Raw genomic sequence first — 14,989 nt, forward strand, 5'->3', positions numbered from 1 at the left:
TTGGTTTCTTGCATTTCTCTTTGCTCTGCTCCACACTAAACCATATGTGAAATTCAGCCTTACTCTTCCATTTTTCTCAAAAGCAAGGCATTTGCGTGTTTCATAGCTTTGGAAAAGTGTATGCCATATCAAGATATGTAATCACAAAACCCAGAGAAATTAAAATTAATTAATAGCTATTTTGATTCTTAAATAGCTTTGGCCACCTAACCAAAGTGCTTCTCCTCTTAAGATTCCCATACCTCCCAGCTCTCCTTCCTTTACTCTGCCTCACTACTTAGCTTTCTATTGCTTAGGCATCTGGGTCTATCTCTACCTTTCCAATATGATTTGAATAAAATTTACTTTTAAAAAAATTCTGATAAGTACTGAAGAATTAGTACAATATTGAAGGTTTAGCCTTTTCCTTCTACTACTCATCAACCTCTTTGTAGGGAGTAATATGAGGTTATTTTCCAATGAAAGAAATTTACCACCCCCTCCTTTCCTCTTAAGAGGCAAAGAACGTCACAGGAAATGTTAAATAAGAACTAATTGCATTCTGTTACACACACATCCAAAGGCAATTGAAGGATATCTCAAATTTGTAGGATTAGTTCTGGTCTATGGAGATGGCTAAAATAAATTGATAGACAGCATATAGACCATACACTTCTATGCTATTGATCTACTACACGTTATTCCAAAAGTTCTTACATGTGATTAAAAACTCCAGGGCTTCCCTGGTGGTGCAGTGGTTAAGAATCTGCCTGCCAATGCAGGGGACACGGGTTCGAGCCCTGGTCTGGGAAGATCCCACATGCCGCAGAGCAACTAAGCCTGTGCACCGCAACTACTGAGCCTGTGCTCTAGAGCCCGCAAGCTACAACTACTGACCCTGTGTGCCACAACTACTGAAGCCCGCACACCTACAGCCAGTGCTCCACAACAAGAGAAGCCACCACAATGAGAAGCCTGCACACCAAAGAGTAGTCCCCACTCACCACAACCAGAGAAAAGACTGTGCGCAGCAACGAAGACACAACGCAGCCAAAAAAACAAAACAAAGCAAAACAAAAAAAAAAACTCCCCCGTGCTAACTCACACCAACTAGTCCTAAACATCCTCCAGACATTAAAATTTAGTGTAGCTGTAACATTTTGCAGGGAACCATTTTTCATTAGCAAGTCTGGGTTAACTGTTCTTCCACTATACTTCCACATTCTGTACATATTTCTTTTTTAATATTTGCCAGAACTTACTTTAATTGCCCAGTTTACTTATTGTTTGCTCTCCCTCCTTAAAATTGGATGTTGCCTGGCACATAATAGACACTGAAAATAGGTGTTGCATGCATGAACGAATAAAAACATAGAACAAGGATGTCAGAATGATACAGGCATGCAATATATAAAATAATCAAAAATAAAACTCACATTAATCATTATTCATTATCTCTCATAGGATTTTAAGAAATCATTGGCTGTTTCCTTAGATTGTTGGTCTCATCCTTCAGTCTTTCAAAAAATATGTCAAAAAATATGTCACTTTCAAAAAATATGTCACTCCACTGTTCAAACTCCTTCAACACTTGAGTTCAAAAATAGACAGGAAATAGAAACTGTAAGTGTTTATTTTATCTAGCATATCCACATCAAATAATTTCAACCAGCATCATCTCTACATAACACTTTTACGTGCTAAATGACTGGAAATCTTGTCTATCTCGATAATAGGGTCTATCATGAGCCTATTAAATTGCTGTTCAGGAATTTTATTTTATTTTATTTTGCGGTATGCGGACCTCTCACTGTTGTGGCCTCTCCCGTTGCGAAGACACGCAGGCTCAGCGGCCATGGCTCACGGGCCCAGCTGCTCCGCGGCATGTGGGATCTTCCCGGACCAGGGCATGAACCCGTGTCCCCTGCATCGGCACGCGGACTCTCAACCACTGCGCCACCAGAGAAGCCCTGTTCAGGAATTTTTAAGGAACTTTCTGAACAATATTCATTTACAGAAACTTAATGGTCAAGACCATCTGAAAAACATCCAAAAGATACAGGAAAAACAGTATATAATTGAGAAAAACATTGCAGTGATATACTAAGGTCTGTCAAATTTCCCATTATAGCACCAGGTGAAATGCTCCATTGGGTATCACTTGGCATGAAACAAATCAAGCCAGAAGGGAAACTAAACATTCAAATTAGTTCATGGTTTTATAAATTAAAAGAAAAAGATATGGAAAATTGTAATTTGTCTTGTTTAAATGAAACTCCTATGACTTAAAGGAGTTTATTTTGATTCATGACATGTACCACCTCCAGTCTATTCTCTGACATCATTAGACTGTTCACAGTCCAATGCATTGGGTGAAAATGAAGCCAGAGGCTTGAATAGTTTGGATTTTGAGACCACCATGACTGAAGAACTGCAAAGGCATGTTGGAAACTCAACAAAAGCTTTTCAAGATATTTGTGTGACAGAATTAAGTTTTGTGAAAGCGATAAAATAAAAGACATGTTTCACAAACACATACCTTTAAAGAATGTGGCTTATAGATGATTTCAAACTGAATGGTGAATGAAACATGAGCTAGTGAATTATTTGAAGGCTCATTCTCAGTTTGAAACTAAAATCACATTTCTAGCTGTCAAAAGAAAGTGCAATAGAAGTACTCTGACAATACTGCCATCTATCCAATTCATTGAAAGTAACAACAGTGACATCTATTCTCTTGAGATCACTAACATTGTTTTCTATGCTTTAGGGTTTCACCATTTAATTTATTTTACTTTTAAGTTTTCAGAACATGCTATTGAATTCACAATCTCTTTTCCATATTGTGTTAGCATCGCTGTTATAATTTTGAATTCACCTAATGTCTTTGACTTGATAATATGAATTCCTCTGCTTGTTTCCAACTTGTAGTAGCTTAACTTCATTCCTTTTCTCTTGGTTTATAAAGCAGTTATCATTAGGAAAATTAGCGTGCTATAAAATACTAATTATAGGACTTCTCTGGTGGCGCAGTGGTTGAGAGTCCGCCTGCCGATGCGGGGACGCGGGTTTGTGCCCCGGTCCGGGAGGATCCCGCATACCGGAGCGGCTGGGCCCGTGGGTCATGGCCGCTGAGCCTGTGCGTCCGGAGTCTGTGCTCCGCAACGGGAGAGGCCACAACAGTGAGAGGCCCGCGTACCGCAAAAACAAAAACGAAAACAATTATAATACAGAATTACTTTCAATCACACTGGTAAAATTATTCAAATCTACAGGGAATTTATTGTCAACCTAAACATGCCCATGTATAAGGAATGGTGGCTAAATAGTAAGTGTCAAAATAATGAAATCCGAAAATTGTTTCCTATCCCAGTTCCATCACTGAATTTTTCTTTGGGTGACATAGAATGCACTTACATTCTTTGCCTCAATTTCCTACCTACAATCTAGTTTACTTTCAAAGGCCAATCAGTCTACTCCTTCATCGCTGGCTCTGTAAAAGGAGAAAATAGAGCCTCCTTTGAGCTGCTATAAGCTTCAGGGCATGTGGGTGATAATTCAAATGTAAATATCAAGTCTTCTCTACAAACTTTAGTCCCACCTGTCTCCTTTCTGCAGACAACAAACAACAGCATGACACTGACACCTGATAGTGAGAATTTGGAGAATTCTTTGCTCTAAAACAGCACTAACTTTCATCTCATCAAAATAGTAACATACACTTTTTGTTTTTAGTAGTAGAAAATGGACACATTATTTTTATCTCTCCTTCCACTGGGCCTTGTCTCTTAGCACTCATGTTTTTCCAGGTTTCAGATATTAGACTGGAGGCGAGGAAGAACGCAAACTCCAGATGTGAAAATGTAAGAGTTCTATTCTTTCAGATTGTTTTTCCACAGTTGTATAAACTCTGAGAGTCAAGAAAAAGGTCATTCCCAACAAGAATTCTGATCTCAGAGCTGCAAATAACACTAGATGCAAAAGGATGAAGACGGACATGCTTCTTATTTAGTAGGACCTACAGATGTACTAATGTTTACCTTATACTCTGTTGGTCAAAACTCATAAAATCATCATTCACAAGGTAGGCATTTTTATTCTCATTGTGAGGGTTAGAGAATTTCAACATTTATGCCATGTCACATGGCCACTGTGACCACATGGGTGAGGGAGTTAATGGTCTTCCTAATGAGAAAGCTTTTGTTTAATCAAATATCCCATATTTCCATATTCCTGTAAGGCTTTCATGTGTGTATTGAGCTTTTATTCATCATTCATTACAAATCATGTGTTTTTAATGCAGGTATTGATCAATGTTCAACTTAGATACTTGGATAGACAATAAAGATAGAGCCTTACCTTCAAGGAGCTTGTATGCCAGTAGGAGAAAACAAAACAACAAAAAAAAAAACTAAACACATTAAAAAATAAGACTGTATTTCATTTCGCCCCATATTTTTAACATCTCAGAAATTGGGATGGCTTCTTTCAATTATGGTAGGTCAGGTGGTGGGGTAACATATCGTCATGGGCTATGCATAGGTGAACTAGGCTGTTATTCCTGATGGCATGAAAGGACAAACTCAGCCCCTGACATTTCAATCCATGAATCACTCAAAAACCATTTACAGAAGGAAAAGGAGTCCTAGTTGATGTCTTAAAACCTTTTGGTAACATTTTAAAAGCACCATCATCAAAACAGTATTAAGGCTTGAAAAAAATCCCAGAGGCAGGGTAAAACTTAAATAAAAACTAATATGGTATAATGGTACAAAGAGGATGATATTTTTTGAAAAAGATAGACATATATTTATTTTACTTATAAAATACCCAATTGAAGAGGTTTTTGAAATCAATACTAAAAAACTTAAATTCAGGGTAATTTAATTGGTATTTTTGGTATATACAAAATAATGAAATGTCTTATAGTTGAAGATGTTATAGATTCAGTAAAACATATCAAACAATTTCAGTTGGTGACAAGTGCTATGATGAGGTCAGTTCAGGTTAGTGGTGGTAGGTGAGGCTGTTTTCAGGAGGGGAGTTATTTCAGCTGGAATAGATTACAGCCCGAGACTCTATATTAGAATTGGAAAAGCTTCCTTAAAACTCTGCTGACTTTCCCTGAACCTAAATCAGGTGAACTACAACCTGCCAGTGATTGCATTTGTGTTGTATTTGGTACTCTAGTGGCTATGCCTCATCTCCTCCTCATATCTCATATTTATCGGTGGGTTTGCAAGTGTTAAAACCCAGTATTTGCTTATAAAGCAATGAGAAGAGTGTTTTTACTGGAAAAAACTATGTTACCCATGAACAACTACTCAAAAATAAATTAATTCCAGATTTGTCTTCCCATAGAAATCACATAAACAAGAACTTAGAGAAATACCAAATCAAAACAGCAAGGGCGCCCTTACCAGAGCTCTCTGGTGCATTACAGCTTTGCCTTGTTTTCTTCCATATAAAGCTCTAGATGAGATGTCTGCATATTTATTGGCAATAACTTCTTGAAAAGTAACATTTTTTATACACTCACTACAGTGTTCTACATATAAAAGCAGTTCTGTAACTATTATTCATGGATCTTCAAGGATTTTTCTGCCATTTTATGAATGGGAATTTTTGAAACTAGGTTCTCCAATCAAGCCATTTCTTACCCAACTTCTTTCTCTCTACATTGGTTTCAGCATTTAGAAGTATTGTGACATAGAGGAAAAATTATGGACTTCCAGATCAAATCTCAAGTCTGAATATCATAAGCTAGGGCCATGCATGGGCCATAATAAATATTCAAATATAGATGTTATTAGTATTAGCAACAAGGAACCAATAATGATTTTAAGAAGAGAAAGACAAACAGGGAGGCCTTTGTACTTTCAAAACTTTTTCAGAGTCATGATTTCTTTGATCCCTAGAGTAAATCTATTGTTAGCAAAACAAGTATTATTGCCCCCACTTGAGAAAACTGAGATTCAGAGAAGGGAGGTGACAGCCCAGAGGGACATTTCTATCAGGTGTCAGAATAAAAATCTCCTACTGCAGTATTTTCGTACCAGCAGTTGCCAATGTGTAGTTTCTGGATTCCCAAAATCCATTTACCGGGTCCACAAGGGCAAAAATAATTTTGGAAAACTACTAAGATATTATTTGCCTTTTTCACTGTGTTGACATTTGTACTACTGTTGCAAACACAATGGTGGTTGCATCTGCTGTATCTTAACACAAATTAAAGTTGTGACACCAAACTGCATTAGTATTCATTGCACTCTTCACCAGTACACAGAGTAAAAATAAAAGCAAATTTCACTTTAAAATATCTTTCATGGATCAGTAAAACTTATTATTATTACTAAATATTTTGAACCTTCAGCCCCTGTCTTTTTAGTATTCTGTATGATGAAATGGGAATTGTGGTGAATGCTCTTTTACTGCATATCTAGGTGTGATGTTTATCTGAAGAAAGAATACTTATTTTATTGGTTGAATTGCCAGCTGAACTAGCCTCTTTTGTCATGGTACAAAATTTTTACTTGGAAAAAATGATTGGCGTTGTGCTTGTGTGGACTTAGGTATTAGGCAGATATTTTCTCAAAAATGAATGAAGCTTCATCTTGTCACGTCAAGGAAAACAACTGACATTTGTTGTCAGTGATACAATTTGAGTTTTTAGTTTTTTGGTTTTTTGTTTTGTACGCGGGCCTCTCACTGTTGCGGCCTCTCCCGTTGCGGAGCACAGGCTCCGGACACGCAGGCTCAGCGGCCATGGCTCACGGGCCCAGCCGCTCTGCGGCATGTGGGATCTTCCCGGACCGGTGCACGAACCCGTGTGCCCTGCATCGGCAGGCGGACTCTCAACCACTGCACCACCAGGGAAGCCCCAGTTTGAGTTTTAAGCAAAAAATATTATAAGTTTTGAAAACTTGTATCAGTCACTGTGAGCTTGACAGCTTCTGATAAGACTGAAAGTGATATTACTAAATAGTATCTGAGTCCTATTGTAAAATGAAATGTGTCAACATTTGTAATATCTGCATAATTCAGTGAGTCAGTATTTTCCAATGAACAATGCGTGATGTTATAAAATCACATATGGGTAAAGATCTATTCAAAGACACACAAATGGATTAAAATCAAAGAGTGGGCTTCCCTGGTGGCGCAGTGGTTCAGAGTCCGCCTGCCGATGCAGGGCACATGGGTTCGTGCCCTGATCCGGGAAGATCCCACATGCCGCAGAGCGGCTGGGCCCGTGAGCCATGGCCGCTGAGCCTGAGCGTCCAGAGCCTGTGCTCCGCAACGGGAGAGGCCACAGCAGTGAGAGGCCCGCGTACCGCAAAAAAAAAAAAAAAAAAAAAAAAATCAAAGAGTAAAAATGTTTGTTAATATGGTATCAGATTATATTTCAATTAACTTATAAGAAACCACCACTTACTGAGTTTTAGTATAATTTCAAATAAGAATATCCGCAATTTTCTAAAAAGATTATTAAAATATGCCCACATCGTCCAACTACATATTTGTGAAAGGCACGATGTTCTTCAAATACCTCAACCAAAACAATATATTGCAACAAATTCAGTACAGAAGCAGATACAAGATTCCAGCTGTCTTCTATCAAACCAGACATTAAAGACATTAAAGATGTTTGTAAAAGTAAAAAACAATCTCACTTTCCCACAATTTTTATGAAAATATTTACACGAACGTGGAATGGATTTGTTATCGCTATTTTCGGGGCCGGCTTCACGAATGTGTGGGCAGTGGCACAGAGCCCTGAATTCAGAAGGGCTGCTTGCTCAGTTTCATACTCTGCTGTCACCATCGTACAGTTTTTAATCTTATCTTTGAACTTTTGTTTCATAAGTGAAATCCAGTGGGACAATGGAGCTTGATCAGAAGAGATACACGCAACACATGTGACTGTGACCACCATTCCTTGCCACTGGATTGGTACAGAGCATTCACAATGCTACATGAGCATGGAATTCTGGTGGGCCTGCAATACATGGGACTTCAGCAAGATTTAAAGCAAGTACAAGGTAACCACATTACATCTAAGACTATGGAGAGGCTGTTGGCTGACAGGTCTGAGAAGACATACTTTCTATTTGAACCAGAATTTGCTTTAAATGCAGGCAAAAAGCAATGGTATTCTAAGAAACACTAACAACCAAAGAACTCCATCATATACTTTCTTACTTTTGTTACTTCCCTTCCCTGTATTAGCTGAAACTTACACGGATAGTGATGATGATGATATAGAAGGAAAGAGAAATTGGAGTAAACATATAGTTCCTTTTCCTTGATATTTTTAAACTTGTGAGTTTTAATTTCCAATATGGCAACAGTGTGTGCTGCAGCTGACACACAATTGATTTCAGTGACCTCATATTGGTGGCTTGAAGCCAGCAAATACTACAGACTTTTTATTCCCGCTATAGAGCCTATTGTTAAGTATGTACCAGAACATCCCTGGATAGAACACACAAAAACAAAAGGTCTTCGGGGTCTTCAATAATTTTTTAAGAATGTAAAGTTGTCCTGAGATTACACAGTATGGGGATCATTTTATAAAATACACTTTTTTTTAAATTGTGAAAGAGACTTATAAGCTTCTTTGTCATTTCTTCAGATTCTTAGATATGAAGCATTTCTGGAAATAGGAAAAGCATTTCAAATAGGAAAATTGTGATTTTCTTTTTTTCAGTATGTAATTCCCAACTTATGCCCTCTGCTCCTCCTTCACACACACACACACACACACACACACACACACACACACTCATTCAAATTTTCTTTTCCAAAATGCCCTTACCAGCCAGTAAGTAGGTCCGCCTTCAGTGCAGAAAAGGGTGGGATGGGAAAAATTGTCCCTTTATTAGGCAAAGATTTCCTTACAAAGTGACACTCATGCAAAGATCCACATCTTTTCAGCCTTCAACACCTGTGCCACTCATGTAAAACACCTCCAAAGCGAATAGCAGGTGATAAACTGTATGCAATTTGAACTCAATGCAAGAGCCGTTTTGTCAAACTTTACAATGTGTATCTAAACATAATTACTTCCTTTGCTGCTCACTGTAATATTAATCACACAGATTCTTTTCATTTTTAAAGCTCTACTTTGAAATTAATTACCAAAGTCAATGCCATTCCTGATCAAAAATGGAGGCCCTGGGCTTCTCTGGTGGTGCAGTGGTTGAGAGTCCGCCTGCCGATGCAGGGGACACGGGTTCGTGCCCTGATCCGGGAAGATCCCACATGCCGTGGAGCGGCTGGGCCTGTGAGCCATGGCCGCTGAGCCTGCGCGTCCGGAGCCTGTGCTCCGCAACGGGAGAGGCCACAACAGTGAGAGGCCCGCATATCACAAAAAAAAAAAGGAGGCCCTGCATGTTTGTATTAATGTACTTAAACCATAGAAATGACATCAGAGCCCCACAAAATCCCCTCTACATGCACATCTGTAAAATGTAAAAATCTGTGTAATGTGTACACTTTTTAAAAAAATAGATGAAAATTGGGGGAAATGTACCATGGTTTTCAATTGCTTTCAATTACCATTAAACCTTTCAAAGAATGATTTGCATAATGTTTCATAAACATGTAGGCAGATTAACCTTTTTTACTTAATTTATTCATTAGCAGTAAAAATTCAAAGCACCTCTTATGAGAAAATAATGTCTGGCTGTTAAATTACATGGAAATAAAGCAATCGGGACATACTTGCCTAAGTTCGCTTTGTCAGAGCACAAAAAAAGTGGAGAGGGGAAAAAAAAAAACTTTGCCTGTTAGCAGATTGTTGATTAAATTGCCAGTTTGTGAACAATTAGTGCTATTACTAGAAGATTAGATGAAGTATTAATTAGAGTTGGGACAAATGGCTTCTGAGGACTAAAGTTCCTCCTACAACTGTGCTGGAGATAATGCAAGGAAGTCCCGGAGTTCTCTTATCTATGGTCTTCAGGGACTGCTGGACCCTAGCTCAGGGCTGATTCAGTGTGTACTTGTGTGCTTTTTATGAAGCTATTTTTTTTTTATACACTCTGAGTAATTAGAAATCACAACTCAGCCCTCAAATTGGTTAAACTCTGAATCAAAGCTATACCTAACATATATTCGTGTTTCAAGAAATATGAGAGAGACCAGTGGGAATTCTAAGTGTTGACAAAACCAAGTTAAAAGAAAAAAGAAAAGAAATTGCCCATCTGTCATGGGGAATCTGTGAACAATCCCACTGATCACATAAAGGTAAAATCAGGACAAGGCATTGGGAATGTGTCTCTTGCATTAGGAATGGAGGGCTGGGGTCTCTTGCAGGTGAAAGCTGGGTGTGGGATTCTGGCCTTAGCAGTTTCCTACTCCATTTACACAGGGACCTGCCATTTCCAGAAGAAATTTTTATTTAAGACAAAAAAGTCAATCCTGTCTCAAATGGCAAACCAAAATAATTATTAATAATAATAATAATAACAACAACCAGAAGTTCAGCTCCCTCTCTGGCTCATGACTCCCCTCCACCTTGTTTTGCTTAGTAATGTTCCTTTTCCTTTCCCGCCTTCCTCTCTTCCTTCAGAAGCATTTATTGCAGGTCTATAGTTTGAAAGGTTTTCATGTCAGGCAGAATTTATAACTTTCAAATCTTCCATTCTCATAGAAACCAGAGTAGCTTTTTCATATGTTATCCCCCAAGTCAGAAATCTCTTTGCTGCACACCTTGATGTCTATATTTTGTTCATAGAACTTCTTGCTTGTATTGCACTCCAGCAAATGCCCTGACTAGAGTTCAAGTTCTTAGAAACCTGAAGTTATGTTTTATTCAAATTGATATCTTCTTACGTCTATCAGAGTATTTTACACAGTTGTGTTTATATATGCTTTGAAACTAAATTTTGTAAAAACTAATAGACTCAAAATTTACATTTTGTATCTGTTGAGAGAGGAAAATTAACTTCAGCAAAAACGTACTGTTTTTAAATAAATCTTTCACTATATCTAGCTAAAGTCAAATAATAACAGTACTAGGCTACCCAAGTTGTTTCTTCAAACAATGTACGACTTATTAGTTTGGTCAAGACAACCAATCATTTGCTGTCTGTATGTGTTTCCTTATTGAAAAGACATGGGTATTCACTGAAGATAAAATTGAAGTAAGACATGCGTAAAATTAAAGTATTCCATAAACTGAAGTGCTTAGAAAAGCAATTGACAGTAAACTTCTTCCGAAAAGTGAAGGCAAAGGAAAGTAAGTTACAAAACTGAGCAGTTTTCTTTTTAAAGGTGTGTTTGCTGGGGCAATAACAAAGCCATAGAGAGACATATTACAGTCTAGGTTACAAAAGAAAGATACTTTGATGTATCTTAGATATTTGCTTCTTCAAGTAAGCTATAAGCTAACTTGTAGAAGCTTTAAAATTCATTCTGAGTTCTAAGAGTTAGTTTCAGGAGAGGGGGTGAATTAACCCCAAACAATGACAGCTCAAGAATTTCTATGTTGGATATACTTTAAGGACTAGACAACTTGTGTTGCTTGCATAATAGCCAACACTCTGCTTTTACCTTGAATATATTCAGATATATATACTTATATATAACATAGATATAGTTATATTGTATGTGGGTATGGGAAGCCGATACGGATCATGAGTCATGAGAGGGCTAGCCTGCAGCCTCAAAGGAAACTCCCTGACCTTTGGAACAGAACCATCAAATCCAGAACACAAGAAACCTGAACTCCAACAAGGGTGTGTGGTTAGACGCTATGGACACTTAAGGTCTGGCCTTCTACAGATACTGACATCATCTGTGAGGTTGCTATATAGATATTCTAAACTCATCACCTTTCCTGAAGAAAAAGGAAGAGATCTTAAAAATGGACACTGGAAGGGGTATTAAGAAAGGCTAGTTATCTAGGTACCCCACTTAAAAAAGGAGTGATGTCATTCCTCACAGCTGGATTATAACCCCTGACACAATTTTTAATAACTCCTGTTTAATAACTGTTGAGTATATGCTCATTAATATTCTAATGTTTTACATATATGTAAATCTCTGTTTTACAGATGAGGAAACTAAAGCACAGGGAAATTAGATAAATTGTACATGATCACAAACCTAATAACAGCCCAGAAATAATTTGCACCCAGGCCATTTGGCTCTAAAGTCCACACAATAAAATATAAAAATATACTGCCCTCCAAACTCACAGAGAGGCAGATGTACACAGATGTACACAAGCACTTTGGAGCATATCTACCTGGATTTGAACCTCAACTGCACACTGACTATGTAACAGTGCTCAAATAAATCATTCACTCTCTCTCTGCCCCAGTTTTCTCATCTCTGAAAGGATAATACTAATATGATCAAACTCATAGAATTATTATGAGGATTAAATGAGTTAATCTTTGTAAAGTGCTAAGAAGAGCTCCTGACACATAATAAAAGCTAAACAATAATCTTATTAAATAACTATAGTACCTGATTTCATGGAAAGCACTTAACAGTTAAAGTGACTGCTTCGATATAATGGCTGAATTCTTTATCTGATTGCTTTAACATTGTGTTCTTATGTAAAGTTACAGCCTAACAGATCATGTTATGGCAGTTTGGTAAATGAATCTGTTAAATGTGTTCTCCAAATGACAGGTCAGTGTGAAATTTGAGATTGTCGATAGCGTTTCTCAGGTTTTCCTTAAAAGCTGTTTTGAGTTGTGCCAGTTCAAGTGGCATTGTTTTGGTTACAAACTTGACTATCTTGGGAGAATATATTTCACCAGTAATGAGTTAAATAAAAGTGACTTATGGCTTATATATTAGACAAAATTACCACTAAAGTATTTGTAATCAAGATGGAGGAGAGAGCATACAACTTAGTGCCACCTTTCTGAGAAACACTGTGATGCTTTACAAATCTACTCTAAGTAACTCCATTAGCATAGAACCTTTAGGCTACATTTTAAGTAACTTGGCAAGTTTTAAGGATAGAAGAGTAATTTACTTGCCAGGAAAGCATAACATAAAGTAGAGACATTTGAGGGAATAAATGCTTTTAGATCCACAAAAACTTCCATGTCTTAAAAACTATACAATAAAAGTTGCAATAGTGCATTTTAAGACAGTTGGATATGGCATTAGAAGTATTTATTCAAAAACACTCTTAAGCAATAGATGTTCTGAGAATGATGGAAAAAGTAACACAAAATCTTAGACACCTGCTTTAAGCTGTGTACAGTAGGTCTGATACATAGATAGATAGATAGATAGCCTAGAAAGAGGTGCTAGATCTTAGTTCTAGAGCTGGTTCCAGGATGACCATGAGCAACAAATTAAAACTTGATTCGCCTTACTTTGCATTCTGGGAGCTTAGATATATTTAAAGCAACCTCAACACTTAAAATTTTGTGTCAAAATCGAACTAAGACTTGAAGTAGATTAATTGTTTCCCACTTACTTCCATCCCCAGGAGGAAGTGACTTTTGATTTGTTACAACAGATCAACTATGCCTACTGCTTTCCTTTTCCCTCAACTTTATAACAAAACAACTTTATAACAAAACTCTTTAAAATATTTTGCCATCATCTGCAATGTATCACGTCTTACACTCACAATAACATTCAATTAGGTTTTCATCCCCACTTTTTGTTTTTGCTTAAATCCACTGGGTTAAAACCACTAATGACAACCAAATTGTTAATTTCTGTAGTCAATTCCTAGCCATGACCTTAGTCTATCCATCAGCAGTATTTAACACAGTGTATCATCTACTCCTTCTCAAAGTATCTTCTCTACTCGGGTTCTGGAATACGAATAATTCCTGGTTTTCCTGAGACCTCACTCCACTTCAATCTCCTTTGCCAGATCCCATAGCCTCTTGATGTGTAGATGTTGACATTACTCAGAACTTTGTCCTCAGAACTTGGCTCTTCTATTGATTTCCTGGGTGATCTCATATAGTTCCATGGCTTTAAATACCGTCAATATCATGATGACTTCTAAATATCAATCTCTAACCCAGTCCTCTCCTTTGAACACTGGATCATATTCTGCTGCCTCCATCACATGTCCATTTGACTCTCCAGCTGCCATCTCAAACTCAACAAGTTCTACACACAACTCTTGATTTCCCTTTCCAACTGTGTACTACCTGTCTCAACAAATGGCACTTCCACTTACTCAATTGCTCTGACTCCAAACTTGGGGCCATCCTTGACTTACACCTTTCCTTAACACCCACATTCAGTATATAGCAAATCTTGTTGGTCAAAACTCCAAAATATATGTTATATCTGGGCACTTATTGCCACATTTTCTGTGACTATCCTAATCCAAACTCGATAGTCTCTCATGTGTCTGTTGCAATAGTCTCTTAATTGGCCTCCCTGCTTCTACCTTTGTCCTTTTTGGTCTATCTTCCATGCTGCAGTATAGTGAACCTTTTAAAAGGTAGGTCAAAGCATGCCACTTCCCTGCTTTCAATCATCCAATTATTCCCCACTATATTTATCATGTCTTATAACTTGAAAAGCAATTCTGGCTTAAGGAATATGCTTGTTACAGGTATATCCTGGTCCCAATATGTGGATACATCAGAGGTAATTTGTTCTGTCTATTACCATGCAAGATCATTTTTCGACTCCTTACTCTATTCAGGAGCTGTTCATCCTTTCACTACTATCCTTTCATTCACTTTGCATCCACTGCTTCCTAACACAGGTTTTTGTTTGATTTTCATGACGATTACTTCCTCAGACACTGTAGATTATTGGCTTTATTATCGTCATCTGTATATTCCCAGGATAGCAAAGCAGAGAAGAGAGTGCAGTAGGAAGAAATGCCAATCTTTTGACAATTCAGTGGTCAAAATAACATTGCTAAATTCCTCAAAGGTCAACGTTATAATGTTCCTGTGTTAAAAAGAAATAGGGGGCTTCCCTGGTGGCGCAGTGGTTGAGAGTCCGCCTGCCGATGCAGGGGACGTGGGTTGGTGCCCCGGTCCGGGAGGATCCCACG

Source organism: Lipotes vexillifer, unplaced genomic scaffold, assembly GCF_000442215.2.
Source record: "Lipotes vexillifer unplaced genomic scaffold, Lipotes_vexillifer_v1.1 scaffold842, whole genome shotgun sequence".
Taxonomy (NCBI): Eukaryota; Metazoa; Chordata; class Mammalia; order Artiodactyla; family Lipotidae; genus Lipotes; species Lipotes vexillifer.